The sequence below is a fragment of the Humulus lupulus genome, chromosome 4, assembly GCF_963169125.1.
Source record: "Humulus lupulus chromosome 4, drHumLupu1.1, whole genome shotgun sequence".
In the NCBI taxonomy this organism is placed as follows: Eukaryota; Viridiplantae; Streptophyta; class Magnoliopsida; order Rosales; family Cannabaceae; genus Humulus; species Humulus lupulus.
In genome coordinates, this window is record NC_084796.1 from 244,323,528 (window position 1) to 244,342,934 (window position 19,407).

At 38.6% G+C, this 19,407-nt stretch overlaps 2 long non-coding RNA genes across 2 annotated transcripts; both read right to left on the reverse strand.

The window, feature by feature from the left end:
- Positions 1-11,855: 11,855 nt before the first annotated feature.
- Positions 11,856-12,439, reverse strand: LOC133829492 (uncharacterized). The gene is made up of 3 exons (XR_009891806.1): positions 12,362-12,439; positions 12,067-12,138; positions 11,856-11,949 (listed from the first exon to the last, which is right to left on the reverse strand). It is a non-coding gene; the product is annotated as an uncharacterized LOC133829492 (long non-coding RNA).
- Positions 12,440-13,526: 1,087 nt separating this feature from the next.
- Positions 13,527-14,048, reverse strand: LOC133829493 (uncharacterized). The gene is made up of 3 exons (XR_009891807.1): positions 13,988-14,048; positions 13,687-13,772; positions 13,527-13,596 (listed from the first exon to the last, which is right to left on the reverse strand). It is a non-coding gene; the product is annotated as an uncharacterized LOC133829493 (long non-coding RNA).
- Positions 14,049-19,407: the final 5,359 nt, after the last annotated feature.

Sequence of the window (19,407 nt, forward strand, 5' to 3'; positions counted from 1 at the left end):
AAGTATGAAACATTAATATAAAAAATTCTAATTATCTAAGATAGTTGAATTAACAGTAAAGAAATGAAAGGTTAAATTAATTCTCACACTTAATATCTTTCTTCAAATTTTATCATACTTAATTTTTAGTTGAAATTAATTTGGCACATGGAATCAAAATACCAATTTACGTATAAATTTATTTATAAAATAGAAAATTTTAATAATTGGAGGTCCAAGATGTTAAAATATATATATATGTTGATGTTGTTTTTCGTCAACTTAAATTTGCAGAGCACTAAACAATTTCTTCAAAAAGAAGAAATAAACAGTAGGATTTTTATGTGGTTCAGCAGTTAAAATCTGCTTGGTCCACGGGTCAATATTATTAATTTGTAATACTCTCAAAGATTTCTCAGAGAAATTCAACAGAGTATAATTAGTACCAATTTGTGCGTGAATATAAAATTAAAAAATACGAGGCTATTTATAGGTCTGGTTAGGAAAATATCTTCCACTGATTCAGAGAAGTTACAATCAATTATTCAAATTTGAAATAAATGCAAATATATACATTAAATACATAATATCCCATGATAATTGTGATGTAATTATCAGATAACAACAAATCCCTAAAGAATATGAATCTCTTAACAGTTGTTGTATCCAAAACGCGTTGCTGGCCTCGAATACAAGGTTAACACGTTTTTTAGATCAACATAAATTCGAGCTTGTTATTTCGGTCAGCCTCCTCCTCAGCTGGCGATTTCATTGAACTCAATCTTCGGAGACCAATGCCCTGGAGCCTAAAACTAAGGCTCGAATAATACTCATATGCCTCAGAGAAGATTCTTTCTTTCGAACTTGAAATCTAAGCTCGAGCCATTAATCTTGTGCTAGATCATCGACAGGTCATGGATCATGCATATTCATACAAGTGTTCAGCCACAACTTGTTATTTTTGAGCTTACGCTTTACGAGCCTACATTTCGAGGCCTATTTATTCATCCTCGAAATTTGGGTGTAAGATTTTGCCCCCTCAAAAGTGTTGGTTCAAATCCTTTGAGAAGGAAACTTTTGAACTCCCATTTTCGAAAAACGTGCCACCTACCACACTCAAGTGTGGACACGCGTCACTTGGGGATTGCACACTAGGAGTACTCAAGTACTCTCTTTATCTGCACACGTTCTTTCATATGACCCTTTTTGTCACCAATGTTAGAATAAAACTCCATCCATTAGATCATCTTTCAACTCAAACCAAGGGCCCAGATCCACTCGACCTTTGACATCCCCACTGGGATATATATATGTACACCCCCTTCATCTTCGTCACTTTCATTTTTATCCTTCAGAAATCACGAACCATAGAAAAAGCCCAAGGTTTTCCTTGTCATTGAATTTTCTCTAAACCCAAAAAACAGAGTGCCCTTCCTCCTTTGGTTCGGTGAGATCATTCCTGCAACCACTCCTTCAATCGGCAATCTCTTCATACCCACCGTCCTCTTGGTGTAAGTTCTCTAATCTTCCTCTGGTATTTTTTTTTAACGTGTTTCATCTGTTCGTGAGGATGCCTCTGGTTTTTACCAAATTTTTATGGCTCCTCTTTTGCATTAGGCAAGCTTTCTGATTTTGAGTAGTTTTGGCATGCTTAGAATCACGGTTTAGACCAAAAATTTTATGGTAGAAACATGTAAAAATGGAGTTTTTCTGGTTATGGGGTTTTTTGGCCATAGATTCTGTGTAGCTTAAGAAATAGGGTTTTGGTTAAAGGTTTTAATGCACGTATCCCGAAAACATCGTCTTTTTCGGGTAATTGCCAACTTTTTCCTTGGAAATCTAGGATTCTGTTAAATTGGTAATAACTGCCCCACTCTCGTGTGGGTGCACGCTCGATGCCCGAACTACACAATAGTTTGGGATACACATCTGAGTCAAGCTCACCTTTTCCAGCCTTCAGGCTCGATTAGGGTAATCTCGTTATCTCGAGATTTCGAGCTTGAGTTATCAAAATTTTAACCCCTTCCTCTTATTTTTTTTTTATATAATGGGTCCTCGCCTTTTTCTTCCTTGAAAGATGTCGCAGTACTATGAGAATCGGTGGGGGCCCATGTTTGCTATCCCCTACAACACATCAACTCTAAATCCTGAATCGCCTTTCACTCGAAACCAGCGATTGATCCACGAGCACAAAGAATGGTGTGAGCAAGAGGATATACGAGACCACTTTCGACGTCAGATCAACAAGGTTGAAGAGAGAAAAATGAAGAGAATCTGAGTGGCAGCCTATCCCGACCCAGAGCTCGAAATCAGGCCTATTCCACTAGACCCCAGATTCAAGGTTATTGTAGCCTTTCCACCGGGTAAGCTCGTATTCAGCCTAATGGAGGGTCCTTCTAACCAACCACTTAAAGTTCCCAAATCCCTTTCTATCCTGGTCTTGGAGAGTTATTTCTTTGTGGGCGAACACTATCCATAATCTTGACTCGACAAATTTCTGAGTTCCTTTCTTGTCATGGGTTGAAGCTCTCTCGAAGGTTAGTTTGTCGCCCTGCCAACACCGATGACTGGAGCTGCTTTGCACCTAGAAAAGACAATCTAGATAGAAAGGTTGAGCTTGCGGCCTGGAGCCGTGAGCACTTACAAGCTGGGGCCTTGCTGCCCCTAAAGGACTATTTCCAGAGCTTTCTGGAATATACCAGCATAGCCCCGTTCCAACTCTAGACGAACTCGTACAGGGTTCTGTCTCCGTTGAAGTTGCTGTACATGGAGATGAAGTGGGAGGAGCCCACAACACACAAGTACTTGTATCTTTTTTGCCTCAAAAGCAACCCTTCCCGAGCTCATGGCGGGGATGCTTTCTATTATCTGTCCAGCTACCCGAAAGAGAAGCGACAGATCGAGGACATTGTAAACCACCCTCTGAACTTCAAGAGTGCCTTCTTCTAGACAAACGGTCTCGCTCCCTCTCGATTCTACTCATTTCAGAGAATTCGTAAGTTCCTTGAATTTTTTGGTTAAATTTTCTTTTAATTTGCGAGCCCGGCTGAATTACTCAAATCTTTTATATAGCCACCTACCATCGTCCTCAGCCTACGGATGCCATAAGGGAACTTAGGGAAGCCATCCTCAAGCTACCCTATGGTCGACGATCTTTCTCTTACCTTCTTCACGAGGATAAGCTTCGGCTGTGCAACTTTCTAGAAGAAGGCGATACCACTGACGACTTCAGAAATCGCAAGTATGCGAGATGGGAAGACGTGTCTGTACCTACCACCAAGCTCCCTGTGAGAGGCAAACACACTGGTCAAAGCTCTCAAGCCCATAAACCTCGCCCCTTCGAACCCTCAGGCTCAGGAAACGAGGCACAAGATGAGGCCTCAACGACCTCGTCAAGAGGTAAAGTCATGGTCGACTCATCCATGTGGTCTCTGTCATTACTTAAGCATGAGCCTAACGTAATGATCCTCTTCGAGGACCCCATGGATAAATTCTTAGCATGGTCGAGGGTAGACCTTAGAGTCCATAAGTTTGATAGTTGGCTAGGTAAATACCAAACCATGTATAGCCTAGATGAGGTTTGGGATGAGGTAGCAGTGCAATACGGCATAAACGGTTATGGGGACTTCTCGAGGATATCCCACACCTTTAGGGAGGGGACTCCCATAGCCTCATCAAAAGACAGGGTAATTTCTTGGTCCCCAAGTTCGAGCTCTAGTGAGTCTTCCTGGTAGGTTCTTGACACTTATTCATTTTTACTTATAGAAATGTGTATGATTTTTTCATTCTCGACTTGACCAATATACCTCGTGCTTTTCAGGTGACATGGAATCAAAACTGGACAGCCTCTTGGGACAACCCCCCAAACTCCGTGGAACCAAACGAGGTCGTACAACCTCGAAGAAAGGGCTCCCGTACCTGAAGGAGCAGCAAGTACTTTAGGATGTCCTATTGATGACTTGAGGGACAACCAGTATGAGTTCAACCCCTATGTGAATGATGATTCAATAGCTGAACATAATGAGCACTCAGGATACAATTCAAAGGCATATTATAGTGCAGAAGTGCCGATTGACATGTCTGATGATTTGCAAGTCAAACAAGCACAAGAACAGCCAATATGTCCTATTGCACAGGGGAACCCACCAAGTCAAGGACGCCAAACACTTGGCACCAGCTCTAGTCGTCCTGGTGGAATAGAATATAACAATACAGGGAACGTTCCAATATTTTCAACAGAAAATCACAGAAAATGGATTGCTCCCATGTTTATAAAAGAAGATATCATGGCTTCTAGTCGATCTGAAAGACCCTCATCCGATGTACCAATAGGAGAACTACACCTTGGGAAGAATCTTGAGAACAAGATGGAATTGAATACCAAAGTGGCTCTCTTTGCAATGAAGAATAATTTTGAGTTTATGATTAAGAAGTCTGGTACTGATTATTTGTATATCACCTGCAGGGATCCTAATTGTGGTTGGAGAATAAGAGGGAAAAAAGTAGCACGATCGGAGATGTTTGAGATCACTGTTTATAATAGTGTAATTACTTGCTCACTAGAATTGCGACAGAAAGACCACCGTTAAGCAGCACCTTGGGTCATTGGGCACCTTATCAAGAACAAATAAGCTACTGATGGCACTAGCTACCCAACAAACAACATAAATGAGGATATGAAGAATAATTTTGGGATCGATATGCGTTATATGAAGGCTTGGAGATGCAGAGAGAAGACACTCGGGTAGGTCAGGGGGACACCTGAAGAATCGTACTCCAAGTTACCTTCTTACTTGTACATGTTGCAGCAAAAGAATACAAGTACAATAACTGATTTTGTCACAGATGACAGTCGCTTTCTTTACTGTTTCTTCTCACTTGGAGTTTGTAGAAGGAGATGTACATCATGTACTCTTGTTATATATATGGACGACACTTTCTTGAAGTTAAGGTATGGTGGCCACATGTTGTGTGTTGTCGCATTGGATGCGAATAACCATATTTATCCAATTGCGTTTGCGATTGTTGACAGTGAGAATCATGCTTCTTGGAAGTATTTCATGATGAAATTGAAGGAAGTCATTGGAGTTGTTGATAATCTAGCTTTTGTATCAGACAGGCATGCTAGAATTATTCATGCTCTTGTGTTGGTCTTCCCTGATGCCTACCACGGTGCATGCTACAATCACATAAGTATGAATGTAATCGCTAAGTTCAAGACTAATCATTGTCACAAGGAGATGTTGAATGCGGCATATGCATTTCGGAAGTCAAAATTTCACAGGTTCTTCAAAAATATAAAGCAAATGGATCCAGCCATATCTCAATATCTTGAGGGTATTGACTTTGATAAGTGGACTCGTGCTTACTTTCCTGGGAATCGATACAATGTAATAACAAGCAACTACGCTGAAAGTTTCAACTACAAAACCAGAGACGCAAGAACCTACCCAATCACTACTTTTGTGGAATTAATTCGTTTCATAATTCAGTCATGGTTTGCTGCGCATCGTGAGGAGGTACTGAAGTGCACATCCAAATCAGCAACAATATATGAGAAAAATGTCTCAGGCATTGCGAATTGTAACGCCCTGGTTACCCCAGAATAGTTACGGTGAACCAGAAATTTGACTCGCTACCCGAGTCCTTTGGTTAAAAATGTACATCTAAGTGTTATTAATAGGCTAAGGTGGAAAAACAATAAAAAGGAAAGGATATATTTTATTTAATACATAAATCTGTTCATGGGCCCATAAAAAACGTTTACAAGTTATTTACAACTCAAAATGGCAATTACTGTTTCCAAATTTACAAACCCGCCGACCTAAGCGGCAAAAATAGGGTAAACCCCCTAGTTCCTTTGAGAACTCCTTGGCCGTGGTGGTCAAGCGGCCGCATATGTACACATCACCACCTAAGCTCTCCACTCAAAGCTGGGTGAGCTTTTCTTTCCCTTTACCAGCACCACATAGCACCCATAAGCCAAGGCCCAGCTAGAAAACACAATATAGCATGAATATAATATCAACAATGATCATAATAATCATTAAGGACTTTCAGTCCAAAACAGAGAAGTGACGATTGGAAAATTCACTAAGGTGGGTTCAGTTCCAAATAGCCATGTGACGATAGGGTCACCGGGGCTTTAAAGACAAGTGATCCTATCACTAGCTTAAACAGATTAGGTACATGATGACTAGTCATCAACATAATCTACCTCATGACCATAGAGTCATAACCATGGAACACTGTTCCCTAGCCATGTGACAAGCAGTCACCTAGACCTTAGGCCCTGGCTTTGAGTAACTAGCTTAGACTAGTCAAGCACTTATAAGTTTCATCGACCTTAGGGTTGGTCCAGCATTAATGCCTTAGAGTCATTCAACATTGATATCGATTAGATCTAATCTTTAGTTGGCCCTGCGTTCAAGACGCTTATGCCGTTTCTGACTCTCAGGTCAGTAATATGCGACCAGTGTCGTCCCTGACTAATCAGTGCCATACACAAGTAAACAACATCCGCTAGCATTTGATATGCAATCAATGTCCAAATTTATCAACCAACATGCCTCAACAACAATCATGCATGTCATATACACATCGTGCAGTTTTCTTCCCTTCGGTTCGAGTGAGAAATATAATAAGAACGACTCCTGAGAACGATCAACCTTTTGGTTCCTTAGCGGTTACCTAATCATAATCAATTATAACCTCCATTAGGGAAAATCAACAATGAAAGGGTCTTGACCTAAACCCCACTCTCGGGACCTCGAAACATGCCCACACGGTGAGTAGATTCGATCCCGGGCCTTAAGGATTGAAACCATGAGCCAAAAACCCTTAAAAACACTCAATACGGGTTTCTGGAGGAATATAGTAGCACTACAACGCTGCTCCCTAGCGCCCCAGCGCTATACTCAGAACCCCCAACCGCCCAGCAAAAGTCCTGTGTAGTGCTATAGCGCCCTCTGATGGGCGCTGTAGCGCTACCCCCAGACTGATCCTCCCCTGAAACCTCCTTCTTCGAATCCTTCAGTTCTAACCTGATTCCAATGCTTCCAAACCTCATTTTTGGTGCCAAATGAACCCAAAATCCATCCTCACACACCCCAAGCATCACAACCACAAGAACCCGAGCCAAACTCCCAACAAAACAAATCATTCAACCTAGAAATCCCAACTGAAAACCTGAACTAAAACAGAGCAAAGCATGGATTTTAATGGCTAGAAACTTACCTCAAGCTCAAATTATAATGCTCTTCAATGGTGGAACACACTCCCAAACTCACAAGGCTAACTTCCCAAGCTTGAATCCTCAAGAATGGCTTAAGAATCATAAAGAGAACTGAAGGAGGAAAGGTACGGGAGAAGCTCCTCAAGTTACTCTATTTTCAATACCTTTCTACAGCCTTCAATGGCTTATAACTATCCTAGGGGTGAAAAGACCAAAATACCCCTAGGTCAATTAAGGGTTTCTAAAGGCTCCCAAGGGAAAAATTGGTATTTCCCACCTATCTCGTTAATCATAATTAACGCTCTCCAATTCTCGCTATTCTCGATAATCTCAAACACCAATAATTCATATCCCGTTACCCTTTAATTCCCGACAACGCTCTAATCGTTAAAATCACCTCGAGACTCACCCCGAGCCCCGAACTTAAACCTGTTATGACTAGACCGCTAATTAATATTTCAAGATCGTCTCATGCCGAATAGCTCGAACAAACCCACATTATAATGTGGTCTCAACAATATATCACCGACATGCATGAAAATATACAATTATGCCTTCAACGGGCCAAATTACCAAAACACCCCTGTAATAAAATGTGGACCCACATGCATGCATTTAACATCATATTATAATATAATTCTCATAAACATGCATATAATCATTTAATGGCTAATTAAACAGATCGAGTTTCATGTGGTAGACCCACATGGGGATGGTGAGGTGAATTTGATGACAAAATCATGCTCATGTTACATGTTTCAAATTATGGGTTACCCTTGTGTTCATTGTGTGGTTGCGGCCATCCTGCGCGGTGTCAACATTTACTCATTGTGTTCCCCATATTACACTACTGAAATGTGGAGAGAGTATTACAAGGAAACAATTTACCCAACTGGCAAGGAGGATGATTGGGAAGTTCTCGAGAACATAGAGAAAATGCAAGTTGGGGCTCCTTTTGAAAAACAACCAGTTGGTTGACCGAAGAAGAAAAAGGTGGGAAGAAGGAAGACAAACCGCACTCCATCGAATGGTGAAATCATTCGCAAATAGCGTAAGTGTAGTATGTGTGGTGGTCTTGGCCACAACAGGGCTACATGCAAAGCTAGGCTATAAAATCTTTTTTCCCATTTGGAGCTCTCCCGGATGGTATGCGACAGTGACCCTCAGTGTAGGGTCGAGGGGAATCGGCCTAGGTCCTGAATTGGATTCCGGATAGAGGGCCTCCCGAAGAACTCTCCTCTTCCCCTCTATGACCTCATCTATCTGGCGGCGGTAATGAGCTCGAATATCCTCCTGCTCGCGCACAAGCTCGTACTCCCTTATCCGACGTTGATTCCGGGCGAACAGCGATTCTGGGCTCGGGGTTTTTGGCTCGTAAGGGATTGCCAGCAACGACCCCCACCGTCTTTCCAGATTCTGTGACATCTAGCGAGAAATAAAAAGTGGTGAGGGCCATGCATGCAAGAGTTGCGAGCTCGAAGTTACGAGCTCGGGGTTTAGGAACAAAACAAGCTACATATTAAGGCCCTTATTAAAGAGTCAGGACGTGCATTCCACGAAAAAGGAAGGAGAGTGGATAATTTTTTTTTTGAAAATCCCGAAAATCAAGGAAAAAAAAAAGTGGCGGTTAACCAGAAAAGGCAGCCTTGGGTTTCGTGCATTTGTCAAGGCCAGTGTTTTTTACCCGAAATCTTAGCGAACAAGAAATGTCTCTTAAAATTTCAAAACCCAGAAAACAGGAATCTTGTTCAAACATCAAAACTGGGTATGAAGCAGTGATGTAAATTCTGTGTTGAGAACCTAAAAAAGCACAAGAGCCTAACGGATAAAATCTCCTATCGTATTATGCTAAGGATGTAAACTAGTATATACACAGACACAGCATGAACATAAACTAACAAAATGGAAAACGAAGATTGCACACTTCCACAATAATGGAGATTGTAGAGAGATCGTCGACTGAAGGAGAGGTTGCAAATAAGAACTCATAGACTCTAACAAACCAGGGTTTCTTTGTTTCTTCGGCTGAGAAAACATGCACAGAATAGAAACTTTATAGGAAGGTCTCTGGTTTCGCTTTTTCTTCTTTTCTTGGTTCTGGTGAACGAAAATAAAAAAGAAGATGAAGAGTGGGGTCTTGTATATATAGATGGAAAAAGGGGAATTAATCCAGGACGTTGAACGAAATCCTTGTAAAATCCAACGGATGGGGATCAATGACAAGATGGCGCCGAAAAGGTGGCAGTCGGATGATCGTGGGTATGTTTCCAAGGTACTCAAGTATAAAAAATGAGCAATACCTGGCTGACACGTGTCCATTTTCAAAAAGCGTATGACGGTATGGTTCCCGAGGAAAGTAGTTCAAAAGTTTCCTTCTCTTAGGATTCGAACAAATACTTTTGAGGGGGCAAGACACTACAAGAAAAAACAGTATTCATAACACTTAAAAACTGCTATCCGGGACTATTGATAGCACTTCTGAAAATGCTAACATAGCCCCTGTTATTAAAAGTCCAGTATTTTCTATAACAGTTTTTGAATGTTATGTTCGGTGTTATCTTAAACTATTCAATAACACATTTTTAGGTGCTATAATATTCAAATAATAACATTTAGATAGAGTTTTTGGTTATAAATTTGAAGTTTAATCTTGTACTTTTTTCATAACACTTTTCAACAGTTACATTTGATTATTTTGATAACATTTTTAGTTTGTTATATTATATATATCATAACGATTTGTTTCACTTATAATATGTTTTTAAATCGTAACATATAGTAATAAAATTTTGTTACTTTAGTGTGGATAATATATTTTAAATTTTATTTTAATAAGTATACTTATATGGTTTTTTTTAATTAAAAGATCTTCATTATTGTATTTTGATAAAAAAAAAAAACAAAATTAATCATAAAATGTAATTCTCAATAGATTGATAAACCATAAGTATTACATTAAAAAATAACTAATTCAAACCATGAATGTGTCTACTTCATAAGATATTAGTTCTAACTTAAGTTTGAAAGCATAACATAATAAAGTTTTATAATCTTGAACATTTTTTACTTCAAACTATAGTTTGGATGATGTTGTTGCTGCTGCTAATGCTATTGTTGCTGTTGTTGTAGCTGTTCTTCAGATTGTTGTGCTTGACTATGAACCCCAGATGGAGTACTAGTCCTTCGAGGGAACTTGTTCAAACTCTCTGAAAAATAAATAGAGAAAGATAAGCAGTCAGGTTTGGAGAGCTGATGCCACAAACCTAACATACAATTAGCCCCATTTAAATCATTACTGACTATAATCAACATGAACAAAACAGAATTCAGAAATCCAAATATAAATAAGCATAATAGAAAACAAAATGAAGATTCAAACAAAGCTTGGGAACAACTGCAAGATGAAAAGTAAAATAAATAAATAATATAACAAGTGAATGCAAAGCCAATCCCATAACTATCATATAAACTATAACTTACCAAAGCTATAAATAAGAAAAGAGAATACAATGCAAATAAAATCAAACTTGTCAAACGGCTTGCTGCCATTAGAGAATACAGTGAATGTATATCAATATGTTTCAGTATATTTGTATTTTACTATTTTAACAAGTTAATAATGAGTTCATACAACCCTATAAAGATAAGGCAGTAGAAGAGGTATAGAAGAAATTTCTGCTTGAGTTTCACATACAATAAATTCAGTATTCTAACAGTTAAATTGTGTCTGAAGTTAGCATAATATTATAACAAAAATAAAAGTAAGAGAAGTAATAAAATAGAATAACAAATTTAAGAAACATGAAAAATTTAAATTCCCATTTCACAGACAAAAGGATCTCTAGCTCTCATATTATGTCATGGTGTCAGCCAAGGGTGATGATGGTGCATCTAACCTTGTAAGAACCTTAGGAACTCCATTAGTATCCCTTGTTATCTGCAAACACCAATATAAATATTCAGGACATAGTTGGTACATACCCTTTCAGATATTTCAAAATCTAATGCAGGCATAAGCCTTTAGTTTGATGATATGGTTGAAAATGTTTTACATTTCAGCATCCTTATTATGATCTTTAATATGTACACACCACTCAGATCAAAGACTCATCAAAACCAAAGAAAGTTAAAAAAAAAGCTAGAAATATTTTCTAACTACATGAAAGAAGAAGAAATCAGATCCCTACAGTGAAGATAGCAATTGATTATAGGAGAAAGAAAGAATGAAAAAAAAAAGGAGTTATAACATTACAAAAAAAGGCAATGAGCAAAGGCAGGTCAAGTATTTAATAGAGGTTGATGGAAGTAAGTTTCAGCATCAAAGATTTGAATCCTACAAAGCTCAACTATAGACCAACATACATATTCTTTTGACCTCCCCTGTACAAATAAAACTGAGAAAAAGAGTCCCATGAAATCTTCCCCACTCAAAACAATAAATACACACACACACACACACACACACACATATATTTACATATAATAATATAAAATCTAATAAGAAAGAAAATGAAAACCAAGCCAATGAGAATAAGGACTACATTCTAAAATACAAGTCAGCTTTCGAACTCAAAAGAGAGATGAGACACAAATACAAATCGTGAACCACATTTAGAGCTGTTAGACTTCATTATGGATACCAACAAATGCAAAATGAGTTACCTGTATCCCCCTAATGGAAGGCAGGTCTCCTCTTTCAAACAAGATTCTGAATCACGAGTTCCAGCTTTCACTGTCTAATCAAAACAAATGTATCACAGATTCCTTGAAAACATCATTAAGCCAACAACCAAAAAATGTCTGTGAGATAAAGTCAATAAAATGCACTAGAAAGTTAAAAACAAACAAGCTACCTGCATCACAAGATCAAACTCAGCCACAACAGTGGTATAAGATCTCTGTCTCTTCAAAATTTCTTCAGAAACCTGCATATGAGTGACATCAAAAAGTTTATTAACAATAAACTAAAGCTGCCAAAAAATTTTCTTGTGGTTGAGGGGGGGGGGGGGGGGGGGGCAAACATCAACAACAATTAAATACAGTCCATTAATATGAAAATTGAAATAACTAGACTTTTTCTTTTAAAAGTGGTTTCACTTCTTCAGTGGACGGTACAAAATGAAAACCAAATGAAATGACACTTACTACCTCTTGGATGGTCTTCGTACTACTCTCTGAGAGCAAGAATACAGGAAAATCATACTTGTTCCACAATATACCAGATCCCTGAAAATGTGGAAGGAAGTTGTTGGTCCAATATATCAAACAGAATGTTAAAAGATGAAACACGAACAATACATTAGATAAGTTTGGCATTTATAACCAGTAAAAGTAAGGAGAATATAATGTTCTAACATTTAATATGTGAAACACATTGATACTCACCTAAACAAATGTGACAGGTAGAATTTAAGTTGTTCCATGTTCTTCAAGTAGTATAATAAAGGTAAGAAAAAGATATATTCAAATTTTACTTAAAACACAAATAACTTATACAACCTCACATTGTATAAACACTCGTTGAAATTCCTGTATTATGTGACCAGCAAAAGCACACAGGCCCCTTATGGAGATGAGGCTGTGGGGCTTTGTAGTCTGGCATTAAACATGAAATAATAACCCATATTTTGCACTTTTGCTTGGAAAAGAACCATATATGCAAATAATTAGGATAATAATTACAATCTATGAGTTCCTAAATAGAAATCAATAGAACTTTAACAACCAACCTTCCTCTACAGTAACTGAAGTTGAATATTTTTAGTGATTAGACATGAGGGTCCAACACAGATGGAAACTTGATGCTCACGGAAGTTAGCTAAAGATGACTAGTCCTATAACATATAGCATGGTAGTAGAAATAAAACTCTGAACAGAAAAAATGTCACCCTTACGAAAATATTATCAAAGAGCTTATGCTGAAAAAGTTGTATGTAAGGTGTGGTGCATAAAAGAAAGGTAGACTATCAAATGTCTAATACCCCATTCTAATATAGCACGCATATAACTATATATTCACCTCATGAGGATAATAAAAATATGTTATAGAGAATAATTAACAAAATTAATTATTTGTTTACTCCTTAAATAAGATAAGTGATTTCAAATAGCATACTCACGTGCTTTCTTTTCCGCAATTGATTTGTTTGGCTACCATTAGCATGGCAGGCAGGAGTGTAGATGCTATATGGATCAATGTCGCCAAGTTCTTCAGAAGCAATTTCGAGAACCTTATCACATGAACTCGAGGAGTGTATAAATGGCTGAGAAACACATAGAAGGTTTAGTAATTTGTATGTCTCGTCAGATATCAAGCCAGCTGACCACATGAATTGGAAAAGCCCCAAGTGATCATGGTGATCGTCAGTTAAAGCATTTCCCACCTGCATTAAACAGATATCTTAGCTCTCTATTTCATCACATGATACATAAGAACCTGGGATTTTTCCTAGAGAAATGAATGAAACAAGTACCATATAACCCTTCAGATTAATGGCTTTTTCCTTTGTTGCAGAGTTGTGTTTTACAATTGCCTGGCTCAGCTGAGGAACATAATGTCCTAGTACATAGATGCCCACAAAGAAAACCACAATTCAAACAAAGTATTGATGATATATGAATATACGTGTGCATAAAATATAATTAGTATGAAGAAATTGGAGAACTGATTGGCTCAAACATGAATTCAACAAATGAATTTTGAGATACTTGTTACTAATGCCTACACAGCTTAATCCATTAAATCAACATAAAACGAGTTTGAAGGTTAATCACCTGCATAGCTCTCTCCTGTAATATAGAAGTCCCTTCCTTAAGGATTACTAATCACTATGCATATTACCCACCTTTAGCTAAAGAAATAAATAAGATGCCCAGAGATTGCAAACAGACAAAAATGCAAGTACGATTCAGTCATTTGGTAAGAAATTTAAACTTTTACTTGAACCATCAAATTCCTCGCGAAGTTTTGACATAAAATTCTCATTCATTTGGCCTCTTTACCTCACTCATTTGTTCAATAAAGCAAATGACTCAAAATTAACATTGTTATGCACATGTGCAAATACTAATGTGAACTCAAAAGCATAATTTACTATTTATGCTTATTTCAGATTTCCTTAAATAACACCCCTTAAAAAATAAAATAAAATTAAAATTAAAAAACATCAAAATACACTCAATATAGGATTCTAAAGAGCTGCCAAAATGGGAACCAAAATATAACACAAACAAACCTGAGTGGATGAAACAATAGTAAGCAAGCATGGGAACAAAACAGGTACTAATGTGGGCATCACTTTATCGTCCAAGTCATCAGAGAGAAGAGCCCAGCACCTTAAAGCTCCATGAACTACAACATTTAGAAGCAAATCATGCATCTTTCAGATGTAAAAGCCATAAAACTCTTAAATATGAAACAAATAACAAACAATAACTTGCAACACTTGAGCAAGTTAAAATCCCTAATAGCCTAGATTAAAAATTGTCATAATATAGTACACACTTAGAGGTTATTGTTGTCAATCTAACATAAGTGGTAATAATAGAAAAACAACAAACAAGACAGCTTAGCACCAGCTGCTGCTGGACAAGCCTAATAGATGATGTGTATGTTAAAAACAGAAATTAAAATCACAGCATATGACATGTGATGCATTTTTTAGCTTCCTGATTCAAGCCAAAGCTTATATTGACGCAATAATTGAGTCCATCAAATACTTTGACTTGGCCAAATCATGTAACTAAGGAACCTTATCAATTTCTTTCAAAATGATTTTAAGGAGAATGTGACAACAACCTCATAGTAAAACTTGAAATCCTGAGAGATTAATATATGTTCGCAAAGCAAATATTTAAAATTGAAAAAGCATTCACATAGACCAAGTAGTAGAAAATTATTTTATTTAAAACCACACAAACAAAGGCCAGTAAGAACAATGACGGAATACTTACCTCCATCCCTTGCATTTTTATGAGAAACAGGAAAATGTATTTTCTAAGGGAAAAAAAATAGACAGTAGCAAAAAGAGTAGAATCCAGTGACTTTATGAATCAGATAGTGCAAGATATAAGACAAACCTATATATGTCATCTACAAGCTGTGCCACCTGTTCCTTCCCCACAGCATTCTTCTTTGCCCACAATTTAGAAACGGTAAAAGAGAACATAAATTCAGCTAGAATTAATTTCACACAAAATAAGAGAATTTAGACCACAACCAGGACATGGTAAAAGCAAGAAACCTCAAAGCAGAATGCTCAATTACAGTACTAATAAGCACAAGTTTGAGCAACCCAACCAAATTCTATACCAGGCTACAATGCCAGAAAACTAAATTTGAAATGGAAACTAACTTATAGAAAACATAATAATAACTTTTTTAGAAAAACAAAGATGTGTGATGTAGACAGTCGCTGTTTTAGTGTTTAAGACTGACTATTTAATAGATATCTACCTAGACAAACATCAACTACATAGCCAAGGTCCAAATATATAAATTTCACTGGAAAGAAAAGTAAATAACACAAGACTGACAAATGCAAATGAAAGGAATTTAGCTATTTTCAGGTAGGAAAGCAAAAAAAACACACCATCTATACCTTGATCATCAGATAAAACAACCAATATCCGGTCAACAAGGTCCTGCATTAATAACAACAAATGTAAAGTCATAAAACACCAATCCAAAAACATTAACAAGATGCTCAAAATGAATCATTAAAACAAACACCCTTCTAGTAAAAGCATAAATAGACAATATTTAGACTAAAATTCATTAGTCTTGTGCAAGTAAGGTGTCATTGCAGAAAATTATTCTCAGATGGGCAACTGTTACAAGAACTTGATGTTATTGTATCTTTATTACAAATAATCATCAAGTTAAGTGATCAAATCCCTGCTCCTACTGTCAAACTGTTTGCCTTTCTCCCATAATTGTGGGAGAGGCAGATAAATAAGAAAAAATTAAGATTTATTGAGAAGAATACACACCAATACAAAAATCAATTGTGTATGAATTCTGTATTAACTAAATAACCAAAAAAAAATACTAGTACAACCTTTTCTCTTACTAGTGGGTTACACAACAGGAGGTAACCCTCTCCCTTGCCCATAATCCCTTCCCATAAGAAAGGCAAAATTTGACCTGATGTTCTGCGACATGACACCAAATGACTAACAACTACCAATTAAACTAGCTAGCACCTTCTCTAAAACCTTTACAAAGCCAACATCACAAAGAAGTTATTGGATTATGCATACCAAAAAACAAAAAGTGCTACTCCTAATCAACAAAAAAAGGAGCAACATGTAATTTTTAAACGTTGAAGCCAAAGTGTGATAAATTGCCAAATCCACATGCAGGCAACATCCAGCACAAACAATTTCTTTAGCATCTCACCTGCTTCTTCCCCTGCTTTGAAAGACCTAAGTGAGTGAGAACATCCTTAAGCTCTTTTATTCTAAAATATGCCAACTTTTCCTGCAACAAAAACAAACACATCAATAAACCTTGAATGCAACATCAACAATTCAACGTACAAACACTTTCAAATAATTTCATCACAAAATAATTTCAACACCCAAATGATTGAAATAGAGAAGTACCTGAGAGCCAGCAAGCTCCTCAAACTGCTTGACCCAATCATCCATCATAGCATTATTACCCAAGTCCGGAACAGGTGGCCTGACAAATAATATTGAGCATAACATTTTCTTACTTACTCAATATACAATACTCAGATTCAAGAAATCCACAGATAATAACAAGATTCAAAAAGAAGATATACCTAGATTCAAGAACAAACATTTGATGTGGTAAACAACATATGAAAATTAAACACTGTAAAAAAATTAATACCCTCATACAAAGACTGCGTCCACCACGAATGGCAAGGTCAGCCACCAAAAGAGCACATATATATTACTCGGAGATCGTGAGCTCAAGCACCGCTGCACCCACGCCGTAGACCCACCGCCGCAAGCACCGCCGCACCCACGCCGTAGACCCACCGCCGCAAGCACCGTCGCACCCACGAGCGAGCCACGTCGTAGACCCACGAGTCAAGCCTCCCTGTCACACGACCCAAGCCGCGGACCCCATCACCTTGTTGCACACCTGCAACAAACAGAGAGAAAGAAAGAAAGATTGAACGAGAGAGTTGCTGAGAGAGAAAGATAGAGCATGAGAGAGAAACAGAGGAGGCGTAGGGTTATTAGGGATTTTTTGCTTTTGTCTTTCATTTGGAGCCTAAGTATAATTTAGCGCCTAAAATTTTTAGTCCGGTCAAACAATAGAGTTTTTTAAAATATGCTATATTTTAATGTAATATATGGGCATAATTGTTGTAGTGAGATGTTGTACCCAGTTTTCAAGCCATGTTAAATGTGACCTCGAAAGCTGGATTCGCAGTGAATGAACTCGTACAGCTTGAAGCATGCTCCAGGATTAAATATTGAGCCTGAAAAACTGAGACGACCTCGATTATGGTGACCTCGAGATATTCACGATCTCGGAAGGGAACCTCCGAGATCGATCTATCCTTAGGGATGACCTCGGATTAGTGGTTCCGAGCCTGACGCGCATACGATCTCGAAAGACATATGACCTTGGGAGATGTCGTTAGCTCGGAAGATGACGAGAAACCTGGGAAGTTAAGGCCTTGGAGATATACGATAAAAACCTTGAATATCTATAAGTGTTGTCCATACGAGATGTAATTTCCATTTATTACTGTAAATCCCCTAGAATCGCGGGATATTATTTGGTCAGTTATACGTCCCCTGGTCTTCAGGGGACGTTTCCTTTTATATCTAATTATAGGCATTTAAAGCCATTTATTTTATTTATACAAAAAGAGTAACTACCCAAAACATGTGGGATAGTATTCTGCAGCCTTCTCTATAAATAGAGAGATCATGCACCATTGTAATGGACCAAAATTCTGGATCTTGAGAGAAAACTCTGAAGAATTCATGCTTAAGAATTTTCAGAGATAATCTTGAATTTAATAACAGAGAATCGTGGACTAGGCAGATTTAACTGCTGAACCACGTAAAAATCGTGTGTTTGTATTGTCATATTTTAATTGGCCATTATCAGTTATTATTTACGTGCTCTCCTTTCACTGTTGACGAAAAACGGCGTCAACAGTTTGGTGCTTTCATTGAGAGCCTCAAGCATTGATCCCTGAAAAGGTCATGGCCATAAACTATCAGAACACACCTGAAGAAATTTACCCAAGACGTCCTGGAAAACAACCAATGGAGAACCTAGATGTTGAGGAGAGGAGTGGGTCTTCTGATTCCCGAGGACCACTGCCTCCACCAAGGGATGAGGATATGTACTACAATCCGGAGTGGTACGTTCCTATTGGGAACTTGAAAACCAGCAATTGAAGCAGCTGTTGGCAGAGGCCAACAAACGGAATGAGGAGTTGACAAGGATAGCCGTAGAGGCGCAGGTGGCTCAGCCCCCGCCTCCGCGCGAAAACCAAGTCCCTCCTCCAAGGGACGTGCATGTTCCTCCCCGGAGGCCCCGCGGGCGTCCGCGAAAGGATGCTGCCACAAGGAGGCCGACTCAACCTCCGGCACCAGCAGAGCCATCCGCTCCACCTAGGCCCCAAAGGAATACTCGAGCTCGGGCCCCGGCTAACCTACCTGTGGAAGTGCCTGCAGGAACTGAGAATAATCGAACCCCTGCAAAGGCTCGGACTCAGGTACCTGGGAGCGCATCGAATGCAACTGACCCATCTCGGGCAAATTCTGGACCCTCTAGGCCGCGACAAGGATGGCAGCCACCGTCGCCTATACGGTTCCCTCCGTCACCCATAAGATATCCTTCGCCCCCACACAGAAACGCTCAACCTGTTCGAGATCAAGATCAAGGGCATGCGGGGGAAAGACAAGGAAACAGGGAGACTTTCTAGGAGCGGAGAGGCGCTCCATCTGAGAGAAGTCAGACGTCCCGGTCTCGCACTGCGGAGACGAGGCGACGTGGGAAGAATCCATCGCGAAATAACCGAGCAATGAGTTTCACCAGTGATGAGTCCGGAGAGACCAGGTCCGTCAGTAAACACGACCGAGGTCGTAAGAATACTGGAAGTCGCAAGAATCGTCCCGACCTGCGAAATCACCTGAATTAGAGTCGGGGGAATGGAGATCAAACAAATCCGGACCTGAGGGATCGCTTGAAT